Consider the following 15,019-nt stretch of genomic DNA (forward strand, 5'->3'; position numbering starts at 1 on the left):
TAGGAGGGATTGACGGTGAAGGTGAACACCGCCTGCGTAGCGCGGAGGCCTACAGCCCCTTGACTGACTCCTGGCGCGCCCTGCCCGCCATGCTCACCCCACGCAGCAACTTTGGCATCGGGGTGCTGGACAACCTGCTCTTCGTGGTCGGAGGCTACAATGGCTTCACCTCCATCTGCAACGTCGAGCGCTACGACCAGAGCAGCGACAGGTGGACTGTAGCCGAGGACATGAAGATCCGGTGCAGTCGCCTAAGCTGCTGCATAATGCATGGCCTGCCTAACATGAGCCAGTACACCGCTCCCCGTGGCGCCCTGCAGTGACCCCTGGAGGAGGAGGAGGAGCAGGAGGAGGAGGAGGAGCAGGAGCAGGAGCAGGAGGAGGAGGAGGAGGAGGAGGAGGAGCAGGAGCAGGAGCAGGAGCAGGAGCAGGAGCAGGAGCAGGAGCAGGAGCAGGAGCAGGAGCAGGAGCAGGAGCAGGAGCAGGAGGAGGAGGAGGAGGAGAAGGCAGCGGGGGGATCCATCTAAGAACCTTAAACATTTATCAGACCAGTCCAAAAGAAATCGTAATAAATTACTATCAGCCAAAGGTGGTGACGTTCCTTTCTTCTAGTAATTCCGACAATATCTGTTTTTGGTTTGTGTAATGCACATAATAATGGGCACTTTTATCCATATGGTTGAGCCTGTTAGGAATTGCACCTCCAACCCAAGCAGATTGCAGATCACTCTCTCTATATGGAGGCTACCATCTCTCCTCACTGAGAGATACTGGACACCTGACAAACACACACACACACACACACACACCCCCATACATGCAAGCACATGGTACAGTAAGACAATGATTACATAGTAAACATCAATACACACATAAGCAAATACACAAAAGACGGCAAGCACACACACACATGCAAACGCACACGCATGTACATACACACACATACCAATGCATACACATATGAACATAGTTTGTGTAAATAATATGTATGTACAGTATACAGTATAAAATCCTCACTTCCGTATTCTTCATTTCTGTGAATAAATCACAATCAGTGTGCCGGTTTGATCAAATCAAGGTTTTCAAGGACAGTGGTTCTCAAAGTGGGGTCCGGGGACCTCCAGGGGTGGCCTATTAACTCTCAATGTGGGGACCTTAACATGAAAACGTTTGAGAAAATGTACAGTGAAGGGAATGTTAAGTGTGTGTCACCAGGCAGCAGTTAGAACATGTACAGTAACATTTGAAGGGAATGTTAAGTGTATGTCACCAGGCAGCAGTTATAACATGTACAGTAACATGTGAAGGGAATGTTAAGTGTGTGTCACCAGGCATTTTATTTATATAGCGCTTTTATCCCAAGTGCTTTATAACTTATGCCTCACATTCACCCATTCATTCACGTAAACACACACAGACAGCAGAGGTAACCATGCAAGGTGCAAACCTGCTCATCAGGAGCAGTTAGTTGTTAAGGGTCTTGCTCAAGGACACTTTGACACGCTACTGGGAGGAGCCAGAATCGAACTGGGAACCTTCCAATTACCAGACGAACACTCTGCCTCCTGATCCACTGTCGCCCCATGAAGTCATGTTCATCAAACAGTGTTGAAACTTGAGCGCTACAGTCTTGAGTTCATAGTAGTAAAGACATATTAGTATAGTAGGTAGTAGGTAGTAGGCGACAGTGGCTCAGGAGGTAGAGCAGTCGTCTGGTAATCCGGAGGTTCCCGGTTTGATTCCCGCTCCTCCTGGGCAGCGTGTCGAAGTGTCCTTGAGCAAGACACTTAACGCCTAATTGCTCCTGATGAGCAGGTTGGCACCTTGCATGGTTGCCTCCGCCCGTCGGTGTGTGAATGTGTGAGTGAATGGGTCAAATGTGACGAACAAATTGTAAAGTTAATATAGGCAAGGAAGATTATTTAGTGGAAAAGTGCATGATAGTAAAAGACAGAATAATGTAAATTTTTTTAGTGAGATATTGATTGAAGAAGTGTGCTTTTACTTTTAGACACCTGGGAGGAATGGTGGTGTTGACAGCGGACAACATGGCCAGCAGCGTCGCTAACTTACTTGTAGATGTCTTTAGATTAGAGAAGTCTGCTGATGTTTGATAAGTTCTACTAAAGTGAAATATACCTTTAAGGCGTAAAAATTGCCCACATGGAATGTTGTGAATTATAGGTCTGGGGTAGTGGCTATGCACATGATGCAACACAGTATTCCTACCAGTGGGTTTTGATGAATGGTGTTAAAGGAAAACTCCAACATTGTTAGGGTTTGAAACCGACCTCAAACGCACGGCACAGACAGGTAGTTCAGAGTTAGCCAAATACTAGGGCGTATTTATTTTCAGAGTCAAAAAGGAGCAAGTAACAATCTTGAAACAAAGGGAGACTGCCTTCAGCAGAGTTATCTGCGGCTCTGCAGATCCTCTTGGTGTTCGAGGTGGGGAAACGGTATTGACGCTGAAGCGGCTCTGCAGATACTCCCAGCTTCGACTCGAGGTGGAAAAGAGAGAGAGAGAGAGAGGTAAATAACAGTCCACATCACACAGAGGCAGTGCGGTCTCCTCCTCCCTTGCTGAGTCCAGAACAAACAAAACGATATCTTCAGTGTTCAACACAACACACAATTTAGCTGAGGGTCAGTGCAAAACAAAAACGATAAACTTCTGTGTCTCTTCTAAACACACACCCCAGCTGAGTCCAGTGCAAGCAAATGATAATCTTCAGTGTCTCCTTTAACACACAACTTAGCTGAGTCAAATGTAAGCAAAAATAAAACTCTTTGAGCGCAGCTCAAAACGGGGGACAAGGTCTTCACCAGCGGCAATCCACAGATGTCCTGGAGGGAGAGTAGACGAGGCACAGCAACGGGGAACAACAGGCAGAAACAGAAGTATTCAAACCGACCGACATCGATTGAAGGGAAGTCCCAGTATAAAAAGCCTCTGGGGCGCTAATCAAAAACTATGACAGGTGCGCGCTGGAATTGATACTTGCTCCAAAGGCGTGTGGCGGGGAATGCACCAATCAACACAGCACCTTAAAGGAGCGGAGCGTGTGGCGGGGAATGCATCAATCAACACAGTACCTTAAAGGAGCGGAGCGTGTGGCGGGGAATGAACCAATCCTCACAAACATTTGGGGAAATTAGCTTACCGTCTTCTCCAGAGAGAGACAAGAAGATAGATAATGTCCCCGGCCCATGGGGACATTAACGTGTGTTGTCGGGCCTTACAAATACATTTGATTTGATTTGATTTGATACCAGTTTCCTCTCTGTGCGTTGAGTAGAAAGCTATCTGGCTGCATATTAGCCTAGCTTAGCACAATGAATGGAAGCGGACATGACTGGGTAGCCTAGGCATTGTCCAACTAACACCGCTACCCAGTCATGTCCGCTTCCATTCATTGTGCTAAGCTAGGCTAACATGCAGCCAGATAGCTTTCTACTCAATGCACAGAGAGGAGACTGGTATCTATCTTCTTGTCTGACTCTGGATAAGTCGGTAAGCTAATTTCCCAAAATCTTGGAGTTTTCCTTTAAGGCATCATCATACATGAGATACCAGGGAGGCTAACTCTTCAAATGTAAATGAGTTTGGCTAAGTTTAATGCCATAACTCATCAACTGATCAATAGTCTGTCAACTGATTTTCACTCTGCCTATATTTTTATGCACTTCCTGCCGATTTCGTACATTTCTATGCAAATGTTATGCCTATTCTGTCACAGTTCCTACCTGGCTCCTCTCTCTCTCTCTCTCTCTCTCTCTCTCTCTCTCTCTCTCTCTCTCTCTCTCTCTCTCTCTCTCTCTCACTCTCTCACTCTCTCTCTCTCTCTCTCTCTCTCTCACTCTCTCTCTCTCTCTCTCTCTCTCTCTCTCTCTCTCTCTCTCTCTCTCTCTCTCTCTCTCTCTCTCTCTCTCTCTCTCTCGTCAGGTGCAGAGTGCAGGTGTGCTGCTGTCAGCGGAGCAGCTGATTGACGCCTGTGGGCCAATAACGTCAGTGATATAACCCCGCCCCAGATGTCATGAGGCTGCCAGATCGTAATTTCGTATTTCCCAGTTAGTTGTATTATTCTGCTTTCTCTCGTATTGTTCTCTAGTCCATTGTTCTTCGACTGTGTCTAACCCTTGTTCTCATCCTTCCCCGCAGTCCTACCTGGCTCTTCACCCTGTTCTCTGGCTCTCGATAAGACGTGCTCTGACCCCTGCCTGCCTGACAACTCTCCTTGCCTTTTCAAGATTCAAGATTCAAGATTCAAGAGGTTTATTTGTCACATACATACCAGGGCATACAGTGAAATGCGGGTGGCCATGCCCGCTTCGATTGTGCAAGAATACAATAGTAAATAAAATAAGTAGAAGATAATAAAATAGACATAAAATAGACATGTTAAATGCAATACAATGTTAAGCTACGAATTAAGGCACTGGGTCCTATGTACACTACTATACAATATACAGTTTTTCTCTATGTCCCTATGCTAGTATGCTATACTTGCTGTTACTAACTATACTATACAAGAACCACAACAAGTTCTTTCCTTAACACTTTGAGCGCCAGAGGTTAATTCCGTATTAGTCCCTTGAATGCCCAAATCCGCTCCAATGTTAACTTAATATCGCCTAATCTATGTTTTAAATTATGGCTATGTGTCTAATCTGCCCGTCGCTTATCAAAGACTCATTTTCCAGTCAACATTGTCAAGGCAGATTGTTTTTTTATCGCTTCATTTCCGTTTGATAGCATTTTGAAAATCACTCGGTTTCGCGGAAAAAGCAACCCATTCTATGATAATCGTCTTTTACTGGAATATTCCAGAACGTTGTCATTTGTCGACCTATTTATGAATCGTTTTCAAATAAACGCTAGATGATCGATAGTATATGTGTGCGCACGCACGCTCGTGCCGCGCGCTGATAATCGCTGCTCTTATTTCCTGATGGCTTTTACAGTCAATCAGCCATATCACATAATCACATAAAAGCTTATATCTCCGTGAAAACGAGTCTGATTATCCTAAGACTGATAACATAGATTCCTTACCTGACATCAGATGGTATCCAAATGGTATATTCCAATTCCTGATCACCATTCGAAAAGATCGATAATTGTATTGATCAACCGTGTATACAGTAGAACACATAATCCCCACGGCTCAGCGGCTCCAGAATGAACTCTGGTAGACCCCGGTTACATCAGTGAGAAGTAAAATGTGGAGTCAGAAATCCTTTCTCCCATTCACTTTCATTGAGTCCAATCCAAAAGGGTGATTTACCATCTGGGAGACGATAGGGGGCGCTTTTTTTACATCTGAGAGCCTGGGGTGACTGGATATCCAACAGTAGGCTCGCTTGATGCAATATGATTTCAGATCGCTAATAAATAAAAAAAAACGAGAAAAACGAATATTCTCGGGTTGGGCAATCAAAGTGTTAAAGTGACTTTTCTTTTCTCTCTTTCCTTTAAAGTGTCCTTTTCATTATGTTTAAAGTGACCTGTGGTGCGTTTGTGTGTGAGCGACCTGGACCCGTTTTGATCCCTGCCTGGCTAACTCCCCTGTACCCGTTTTGACCCCCTGTCTGGGTGACTATCCCGTACCCGTGTATCGACTCCTGCCTGTCTGACTCTCCTGTCCTGCGCACGCCCCTGGACTGTACGAGTACTTCCCCCGTGTATCGACCCCTGCCTGAATACCTGACTATTCTCTTATTATTAAATATACCCAAACTGGGTTTAACCTGCAATGGCCATTTTGGCCATTTTAGTTTTCGTTTTTGAGGACTGCATACTTTTTTTGCAAACCAAAACAACATACTTTATACTTATAGCACAGGCATGAGCCTGGTCTCGTTTGAAAGAGGACATTCTGAAGTTTCTGATTCCAGAAAGATAATTCACTTTTAGTGCTAACGTAATAGAGTAACATAGGTCTGAACTTGAGTTGTAGAAAAACTTGAGTAACAGTAATAGTTAGTAGTCCAGAGGTAGTATTTCCCCAGAAGGTGGTATGGCTTACAAATCCAGACGGAGCCATAGCCTGAAGCCTTATGTAGTACATATCCAAATTTCATAAAGATCCATTCAGAAATTAGTGATTAGGAGTGTTTTTGGTAAACTGTGTACAAAGAAAAACTTTCATAGACTTCAATTAATTTGGCTTCCTGTTAAAGAATTTTTCACCTAGATCCCTGATTCATACATCCCCACATGGGGTATCATTGGAAAGCCACACTCATTGGCTACAACTAGGGATGTCCGATATTATCGGCCTACCGATATTGGCATAAAAATGTGATATCGGAAAATATCTGTATCGATAAAAAAAAAATAAAAAAATTATTTTTACATTTCTATAACCTTTATTTACCCAGGCAAGCAAGCAGAACAAATTCTGATTTTATTTATTGTCAAAAGTAGGCATAATGTTATGTTAATTCCACAACTTTGATAGGGAGGGGGGTCTGAACTTTCCACAATGCTTTGATAGGGAGGGGGGTTATAATCTGAGGGGAGAACTCAATTTAAAAGTGCTTAATGTACGCACTACCATGAGAAGACACTGCATCTCAATATGTGGAGTGAAACTGTGGAACAGTCTAAATGTGGTGCTAAAGAAATGTCCAAACATGAGACAATTCAAACTGATGTATAAGGAAATGATGTTCACGCGGTACAGGGATGAGGAAGGGACTTGATATTTACAGGTGTTTACATTTTTATTTTATTTCTTTCATGTTTTACTATATATTAAAAAAAAATTATTATGTTTTAAAATAGTAGGCCTACACTCATTTGAGTAGTGGAAAAGGGGTAGCATTAAATAAATGTATACTTCTTCCTACTCCTTTTCGAACATGTAGATAGAGTTGTGTTTTGCTTTTGTTATTGTTTGTATTCATTGCATGTTCGAAATAAAGATTTCAAATAAAAAATAAAAATCAACAAGACATATGTAATGTTAATTACCTGAAATTATTCAGTTTTTTGGGGGGGGAAACCCTGCATATATCGGTATCGATTGATATCGGTTGATATCGGTATCGGAAATTAACACTTTGACGAAACTCGTCATTCCCCGCCATGCTCATTCTGCCGAAGACGCCGTAACACGTCTTTGATATCAATATTTCAAAAATCTGTGATCGAAATCATATTTCTCCCCCGGAGACCTGAGATCTACTGCTGAGCCCCACTCAACTCTCTAACGGTTCAAGAGCGCCATCTGGTGGCCGATCGGCAGATCGCCCAACAGGAAGTGATGTGGATGAAGTGGTGCTCACCCATATTTCGTCCGAGCACTCGCTATCGTTAGAGGGACTCCATCTTGACACAGTGAACATCGATCGGTGCAAATAACTCGATAAACAACATGATTTGGACGTATATACTATTATACAACCTGGAAATGGATCGGGTATTTCTACATCCCATAATAGAAAAATGTCTGTTCCACGCTCATCTCCCAACGGCCCGAGGAAGCTACGGTGAGTTTCAGCGTTATTTTTTAATGTCTTCGATACTAACTGCTCTAATGATCATATCACCCACACTAGATGAATGATATAACGTTGTCCACGGAATTATAAACGACCCCACGCCCATCCGGTCAACATCAGATCATACGTAGTAACTCCTAGAAGCACATCCAGTTGACATTTTTTATCTCGCACAGATTCCTACCAAACTGTATTTGATCATCAATATAATGCATTTAGGGCTATAAATCAAGTTCTGGAGAAAGCTGCAGAAAATGATAAAAACATACTTATACTTTAGACCGTATTTTAGTATGAATATGTGAATGAAAAAGTATAACGTTGCTACACCCTGAACAACAGATATAGGACGTTGAATGGGCCATAATAATGTCAATTTAGCAATACAATTTAAAAAGTTATAGCCCTGCAAAGAAGGGGAACTTCTCCATAGACAAATAGAGCTGGCGAGGGATGGTAAATTATGAATTTAACCCCGGCGATCAAAGTGTTAAGAGTTGGACAATATCGGTATATCGGTATCGGTAAAAAAGCCAATATCGAGCATCCCTAGCTACAACGATCCACAATAATTTTCGAGATCGGATCTAGATTGACGGAACTACTGCAGCCTGAGTCGGGAGTGGTATTTTGCGCAATACCGTGTACTTTGCACAAGCCTCAAATACCGGCATGTAACTCGAGAACCGCTCAATGGATTTTGTCACCTGAAAGGGATATCCACAGGCAACAAATGGGGCTTTAATTCGCTATATTGTATTACAAAATATGCACATCCGAGCCACTAGGGGTCGCCAAAGTGCCGTTGCAAAAAGTCCGAAAAACAACCCTGAAATGGTCTGTTGCATACAAGATCTGTCTGCCGATTCTCATTATCTGCACATTGGGTTCAATATGTCGAGTCGTGACATATTCTTAACTATTTCATTGTACTGCTCCTAGCTATTCTATTGCACGCCACTATTATACTCTTTTATTACTGTATGTCAATTGTATCTGTCAGAATGCAGGTAGGTGAATTCCAATGGGTGAAGGCAATCACAGAGACAGAGAGTGTTTACTCTTGAACAGGTTCGACTTTAATAGTAAGAACACAGAGTAAATTCTAAGAGAGAACAAGTGCTAAGCACAAGTGGAAAATAAGGTAAATGGGAGCTTATTGGAGGTCCAGAGTAGAACCGTCCGCGTTATCCCCGAACGCAATTAGTGAAGACCTGACAATGGACAAGCAGAAGAGAGGTATGTTACATAGACACCAAATACCAACATTCCACACACACCCCCGTGACAGCCAATCAGGAACCACCCCTAAGTGACAGCACTAATTGACAGGGAAATGACAGGTGACAAGCCCAGTGACATATGCCAGGAATGTGGGTGGTCACCGACCGAGGTCGGTGTCCAGAACGTAACAGTACCCTCCCCCGACGAACGGCACCAGACGTTCACCTAGGAGCCTCGGGATTCAGCCGCCGGAAATCAACGATCAGGCTGGGATCTAAAATATCCCTTTGAGGCACCCAAGAACGCTCTTCTATCCCGTACCCCTCCCAATCCACCAAGAACTGAAACCCCCTACCCCTCCGCCTACAACCCAGTATCCTCCGCACCGTGTAAATGGGTTGACCGCCAATAAACCGGGGCGGAGGAACCACAGGCAGTGGCGGGGCCAAGGGCGATGAGAGGAATGGCTTCAACAGGGACACATGAAACGTCGGATGAACCCTCATAGAGCTCGGAAGTCGTAGCTTGTAAGCCACTGGATTAACCCGATGAATCACTTTAAATGGTCCTATAAAGCGAGGAGCCAGCTTCTTGGATTCCACCCGGAGAGGGAGATCCCGGGTGGAAAGCCAAACCCGCTGCCCTGGACGGTAAACTGGAGCCGGACGACGCTTACGGTTAGCCTGCCGTTGGGTACTAACCGAAACCTTCTGTAGCGCCTTCCGAACCTGTTTCCATGTCCTGCGACAGCGAGCCACATGTGCCTGGGCCGAGGGCACCTCCGCCTCCTGCTCCTGCTCGGGAAACAGAGGAGGTTGAAAACCATACTGGCACTGAAAGGGAGACATACCGGTAGAAGAGGAGAGAAGGGTATTATGCGCGTACTCAGCCCAAGCCAACCTCCTACTCCACGTTGCCGGACTCCCGGCAACGTAACATCTCAAGACCCCCTCCAAATCCTGGTTGACCCTCTCCGTCTGCCCGTTCGACTGTGGATGGAACCCAGACGACAGACTGACAGAGGCGCCGAGGCCGGCGGCAAACGCCTTCCAGAACCTGGAGGCGAACTGAGGACCCCGGTCCGACACGATATCTACTGGCAGCCCGTGGAACCCGAAAGACATGCTGTATAATTAAATCAGCAGTCTCCCGGGCCGAAGGAAGCTTGGGGAGAGGGACAAAGTGAGCCGCCTTAGAGAACCGATCCACCACCACCAAGATGGTGGTGAATCCGTCCGAAAGGGGAAGACCAGAAATAAAGTCCAGAGATATGTGTGACCAGGGTCGTTTAGGAATAGGAAGTGGTCGGAGGAGACCCGCCGGTGCCCGTCGAGAGGTCTTACTACGTGCGCACACCGGACAGGCCGCCACAAAGGAACGCGTATCCCCCTCCACTGTCGGCCACCAGAACCTCCTACGGATAAATTCCAGGGTCCTGGTTGCCCCTGGGTGGCTGGTGAGGGATGACGCATGTGCCCACTGTAGCAAGCGTGAGCGCGCCACCTTGGGAACATACGACCGTCCCGGAGGACCCCCACCAGGATCGGGCTCCCGCGTTAGCGCCGACCTTACCACCTTCTCTATGCCCCAAGACACGGGTGCCAACATCAAGGCCGGTGGAATAATGGGATGGGGCTGCTCCTCCCGACCAGGAAGATCAAACTGGCGCGACAACGCGTCAGGTTTGATATTCTTGGAGCCGGGTCTATAGGAGATGGTATATCGAAATCGTGTGAAGAACAACGTCCACCTGGCCTGGCGAGCGTTAAGGCATTTAGCCCCTTGGATGTAAGCCAAGTTCTTATGATCAGTCCAAATAATGAAAGGATGTGCCGCCCCCTCTAACCAATGTCTCCACTCCTCCAGTGCCAATTTGATCGCCAATAACTCCCGATTACCCACGTCGTAATTACGCTCGGCTGGTGACAGACGGTGAGAAAAAAAAGCACATGGGTGCACTTTCCCATCCTTTAAGCATCTCTGAGAGAGCACCCCCCCCACCGCGACGTCAGAGGCATCCACCTCCACAATGAACGGAACCTCCGCGTCATGGCGGATCAATACAGGAGCGGATGTAAAACGACGTTTAAGATCGCAGAAGGCCGACTCAGCCCTAGGCGACCATTCAAAGCCAGGGAGAGAGGCCTTAGTGAGAGCTGTTAAGGGATTGGCTAAGGCGCTAAAATTGCAAATAAAGCGCCTGTAAAAATTTGCAAAGCCCAAAAACCGTTGTAACCCCTTGAGCGACGAAGGCCGTGGCCAGTCCAAAACTGCACTCACCTTGGCTGGATCCATGCGCAGATCGCCCTTCGTCAACACAAAGCCCAGGAAGGACACGGTGTCCGTGTGAAACACACACTTCTCAGCCTTAACGAATAGTTGATGCTTGAGGAGACGGTCTAGCACCTCCCGAACGTGCATTTGGTGTTGCACCATATCGCGATAAAAAATCAGGATATCATCTAAGTAGACAAACACCGACACCCCAATCAAGTCTCGCAGCACGTCGTTAACCAGGGCTTGGAAGACTGCCGGAGAATTAGCCAAACCAAAGGGCATGACCAAATACTCATAGTGCCCATTGGGTGTGTTAAATGCAGTCTTCCACTCGTCTCCCTCTCTAATCCTGACCAGGTTGTATGCATTACGTAAGTCAAGTTTAGAAAATACCTGTGCCCCCTGTAAGCACTCAAAGGCCGTGTCCATGAGGGGTAAAGGATATCGGTTCTTGATGGAAACGTCATTCAATACCCTATAATCAATGCATGGGCGCTGATCCCCATCTTTCTTGTCAACAAAGAAGAAGCCAGCGCCGGCAGGGGAAGTGGAAGGGCGTATGTGCCCCGCAAGCAATGCCTCCTCTATGTAGGTGTTCATGGCCAAGGTTTCGGGGCGTGAGAGAGAGAACATTCGCCCGCGAGGCGGGGAGGTACCGGGTAGAAGATTAATGGGACAGTCGTATGATCTATGAGGCGGAAGTGCTTTAGCACGCGTCTTGCTAAAAACGTCCGCCAGGTCCCAATAGATCTCAGGCACCCCTATTAAATCGGGATTAGAGGGTAGATCAGAATCTGCCACGCTCCCCACCATCCTGGAGAAAGAGGGAGGAGACAAAAGAGAAGAGGGGGGGGGAGACAAGGGTTTGGGCAAACTCCCGCTGACGATCGACTTGACGTCGGCCGCCGTTGAGAGTTCGCCCGTGCTCCAATTAATGACACGAACACATGACGACAACCAGGGATGACCCAACACCATGACAGAATAGGGGGAAAAGATGACAAAGAATGTAACCCATTCCCACTCCCCACCCTCCACCCGGATGTGTAAGGGAACTGTGCGCTGGGTGACGCTCCCACTGCCCAGAGGCCGACCGTCCAGGGCATAAACTGGTAAGGGAACCCCTAAATCCTCCACTGGGGTTCCCCACTCCTTCACCAATCCCACGTGAATAAAATTGCCCGCCGCCCCTGAGTCAATGAGAGCCTTAGTTCCCCTAATGTCACCCCCACAGTTGATCGCCACCTCAAAAAATTTACGAGAATCCGTGGTTTTGGCAGGAATGAGCCCACCTGCTGGCGCCTTTTCGAAGCCCGACGGCGCACCTTCCATCCCCGATTGGCGCCGAGCCGATACAGCCTGGACCCGACAGCTGCCGAAGCGGTGACCGGTGCGGCCGCACCGGAAGCAGCGTCGCTCTTTGATGAAGCGCTGCCTCTCGTCGTCCGAGAGCGACAGCGCTCCAAGCTGCATGGATTCATCACCCAGTGGCCCACTCGTGTAATGCATGGAATTATCAACACCAGGAGAAGAAGGAAAACATACCTGGGGCTGGGTGTTGTTGACATGCTCCTTCTCCCTCTCCCGGTGCCGATTGTCCATCTTGATGGTGGTGTTGATCAGCACTTCCAGCTGCTCGGGGATCTCACGCGCGGAGAGTGCATCTCGCATCCGCGCTGAGAGTCCCCTGACGAACAGAACCACGCAGACGTTCTCCGCCCAAGCTGTCTCCCGAGCCAAGATCCGAAAATTGATAGCATAAGCTGCGACCGTGCGGAGGCCCTGCCGGCAGTCGAGAAGACGACCACCAGCCTCGAAGATCGAGAGTACCCGGGAAGTATTGAATACTCTTCTCAATTCCCGGGTAAAGGCGTCCAGACTGTCGCAGATTATCGCCCCTGCCTCTAATTCCGCCGTAGCCCAGGAGAGAGCTTGACCGGTGAGCAGTGTGATAATATACGCTACCTGCGCTGTCTCCGATGGAAATGATCGTGGTTGCAGCCGGAAAACGAGTAGACACTGGGTGATGAATTCCCGACAACCATCCGGTGATCCGTCATAGCGAGCGGGCGCCTGCAGATGTGGTTCGCGGGACCGCTCCTGGACCCCGAACACCCCCCGACTCTCCTCTGCGTGGAGCGCTGCTTCTCCCGCCGCCGACTGAACACCAGCCACTCCTTCTTGGGCTTGTCGGGCTGTGGCCAACGCCGACTGCGCCACCGCTTGGGATGATCCGACGACCCCATTGAGTCGGATTAACTCGGCGCTGACCAGCTGCTGATGTTCCTCCATCCGTGTCTGGGCTGCTCCCTGCGTCCGGAGCATCTCCATGATGGCCTCCATGGAATTCTGATGGTCAGGTCTTCTGTCAGAATGCAGGTAGGTGAATTCCAATGGGTGAAGGCAATCACAGAGACAGAGAGTGTTTACTCTTGAACAGGTTCGACTTTAATAGTAAGAACACAGAGTAAATTCTAAGAGAGAACAAGTGCTAAGCACAAGTGGAAAATAAGGTAAATGGGAGCTTATTGGAGGTCCAGAGTAGAACCGTCCGCGTTATCCCCGAACGCAATTAGTGAAGACCTGACAATGGACAAGCAGAAGAGAGGTATGTTACATAGACACCAAATACCAACATTCCACACACACCCCTGTGACAGCCAATCAGGAACCACCCCTAAGTGACAGCACTAATTGACAGGGAAATGACAGGTGACAAGCCCAGTGACATATGCCAGGAATGTGGGTGGTCACCGACCGAGGTCGGTGTCCAGAACGTAACAGTATCAGTGATGTAAGATTGTAAGATGCTAGATCCTAATATGGAAAATTATATGATTTAATCTTCTATATGCTTATTGTATGCCTATACAGGTGCTATACAAATAAAGTTCATCATTATTATTATTATTATTATTATTATTATTATTATTATTATTATTATTATTATTATTATTATTATTATTATCATCATCATCATCATCATCATCATCATCATCATCATCATCATCATCATCATCATCATCATCATCATCATCATCATCATCATCATCATCATCATCATCATCATCATCATCATCATTATTATTATTATTATTATTATTATTATTATTATTATTATTATTATTATTATTATTATTATTATTATTATTATTATCATTGCCCACTGAAATATGCATGTCTAAGAGGTCAATCTGCTTATTAACATATTCCATGGGAAATGTGATGCAATGCGACATCCCTGAACATTACCAGAGGTGGTGCGTGCGTGCGTGCGTGCGTGCGTGCGTGCGTGCGTGCGTGCGTGCGTGCGTGCGTGCGTGCGTGCGTGCGTGCGTGCGTGCGTGTGTGTGTGTGTCTGTGTGTGTGTGTGTGTGTGTGTTTGTGGTAAATTAGGTTTGTCTGCTGTCTGTTACCAGCTGGTCCCAGACCACCCGGCCTGTCAGGTCACTGGCCCCGGTCACATCCATCCATCCATCCATCTACTGTATCTATCAATCTACTGTATCTATCTCTGTATCTATCTATCTGTCGTGTCCCTGAGGGGTTGGGCACCACCATGTCACTGGGGGGGGGGTCCCTTTCCGCCCAGATTGATGAGTCATGATCTAGGACCCTCTGCTGCTTCTGGTCTCCCTTGTGTACGTTCACTACTAAACACCACGGCACCACATCACATCACATACCGTCCACTGGTTTAAACAGCAGGACAGAGTTAGAGAATAGTGCGACCAATGGAGAACTTCTCTTTGATTAAACACAAATTCTGTTTTGCGTCCACTCCACAGTCTGTGTACCTGACCTGTGTGTAGCCTGTGACAATGTAATGATTAAGCGCAGGATGCATGGAGGATCGGGATGACTGGGAGCACCGATGGAGGGGCCATCCGAGGACAAGACTTCCGGGTCTAGGGAGGGTTTTTTGATTAGTGGTTTTATGACCGCAGTTTCGAGGGCAGAGGGGACATGGCCAGCCTCTTTATTCCCAGCGGAAGAGTGCTTCCGCGTT

The 15,019-nt window shown here is 47.0% G+C and overlaps 1 protein-coding gene across 1 annotated transcript in view; it reads left to right on the forward strand.

The window, feature by feature from the left end:
• The window catches only part of LOC311243056 (kelch-like protein 10), a gene marked incomplete at both ends in the record, with an annotated part of 61,029 nt that overhangs the window by 26,814 nt on the left and 19,196 nt on the right, over positions 1-15,019 (forward strand). The gene's annotated exons all lie outside the window — the stretch shown is intronic.

The sequence above is a fragment of the Notolepis coatsorum genome (genome assembly GCF_963971535.1).
Source record: "Notolepis coatsorum genome assembly, chromosome: 16".
NCBI classification, from domain to species: domain Eukaryota; kingdom Metazoa; phylum Chordata; class Actinopteri; order Aulopiformes; family Paralepididae; genus Notolepis; species Notolepis coatsorum.